Source organism: Tauraco erythrolophus, chromosome 15 (genome assembly GCF_009769465.1).
Source record: "Tauraco erythrolophus isolate bTauEry1 chromosome 15, bTauEry1.pri, whole genome shotgun sequence".
In the NCBI taxonomy this organism is placed as follows: domain Eukaryota; kingdom Metazoa; phylum Chordata; class Aves; order Musophagiformes; family Musophagidae; genus Tauraco; species Tauraco erythrolophus.
The window spans coordinates 8690119-8692062 of NC_141479.1; positions in this window are offsets into that span (position 1 = coordinate 8690119).

Genomic DNA, 1944 nt, shown 5'->3' on the forward strand with positions numbered 1-1944 from the left:
TTTCCTAGTGAAGGTGGTGTCAGTGTATATACAAGATGCTTGTGCACAATGACAGTGTATATATTAAAAGTCCACTATATGCAGCGTGTGAGATGCACACACTTTTAGCTTACTATACTTCATTTAAAAAAAAAATCCAACAAAGTCTTCATACTAATTCTTGCTGAAAAATGGTGGATTTCCTCCCATCTTCCCAAGCTACCTATCTAGTGGAGGAGCAAGACAGAGACTTTGCATGGAAATTTGAAGTTAAGGATATTGGAAGAAAAAAAAAAACAACCAACAACTACTAATCATTGAACACTGAAAACAATGACTACTGTTCTCTTCCTCATATCATTTTCTCTTCTTTAGACGTCTGCTTTTCAAGACAATTTTAATACCTCAGTTACATAAATAAAAGTAGTTAAGTGCACCATGTGTATGTCAACATAGGTGTCTTATTGTATTTGTCAAATTGAAAGTAGAGTTAGTGTTAAGTGCCAGTTAAGACTCAAGAATTACGTTACAGCCATCTGTTTCATCTTGCCTACCATTTATATTGCCTTTAATTATCAGTTCCTCAGTCTATGCTTTGTGAGAAATAAGCGTAAAGGATTACTGCCTTTTAAACATATTGAGTTATATTAATTTTAGTACATTTGGAGTTATATAATCTTTGCAGCTTTTGGTTAAAACGCAAGTACTCATGTTATTCTAGGTACAGACTTACAACAGTTTTCTTTCAAGAAGGTTTAGGATTGTAAAATATTCTGCCATATATTATAGATTCATGTGGCTCACTGATTTCACAGCTCTATAGTTAGAAAACTATTTTGTTCCTGCGTTTTCCAAGTATTTACATAAATAGACTGTACTGTACATTCATCTCTTAAAATAGCTTTTCACTCCTTATTGCAGCCAGTCTTCCCTGAAATCAGTGATGATACTTTTAGCTCATGTCCTACTTGCCTGAAGAGAACTGCTCTAAGGTCTGTGTGATTACCAGGTATATGATGATACTGGAAACAAAGAGAAATCACAAAGCAACTCATTAATCCTTATGGAACCCTTCTTGTGCCCCTTGTTTCCCCTTGCAAAATTGCACATTTCATAGCTTTTTTAATGGTGGTTTGGACCTAATTTTAAAATTTTTACAGTATAGAAAAATTTTTAAACTATAATAATTCTCATTGTGGTTTTTAAACTTTTTATATAGTTTGATACTGTACAGACTGTTTATTAAATCAAAATCTAGCACCTGTACAGCAGGCTTGTCTCAGTGTCCCTATTAGCAGCTCTGAAAAACATGCAGTGGCTGCTGCAGACATCGCAATTTGCCAAAAATACTTAATATGACTTCCACATTAGCCTACATTTTATTCCCTTGTTTGTTTGGGTTTATTCTGGTATTTTGTTTACAGGAAACCTTTCACTAAACATGACCTACCAGCTTGCACTGGGCATATCCTTCATTTACAAACATATGTAAAACCATAATGTTTGTTGTGCTGACTGTAGTACAAAAAAAAAATATATATATACGACCCTTGCAACTGAAAAATCTTTTATTTTAAAGATGAACAACAGCTGTAATCACAGATTTACATTAGAATGACAAAATTTAATTATTTTTTTTTTTACAAATGCTTAGAATGTAAGAAGTTTAAGGGTGGGTAGGGAAGAGAAGAATTTAGTATATTCAACACTTCCCAAATTAAAAATTAACCCTGACTGACGTCTAGAAAGAGCTCAATCAGAAGCTCATAGATCAGACCTCTAAGCCTGTATCCTGGTGTTGGTTTTTGTGCTGGTCCCAGAATGTATTTCAATTTGAAAGAACGAAAATGGGCGTTATTTTTAGATGCACTTCATGCAGAAGATAAGCGTTAAAAAAATCTAGTTAATTTTGACTTGAAAATTTTTGAATATTTAATTAAAATATTTCTTGACATTTACTTCTCA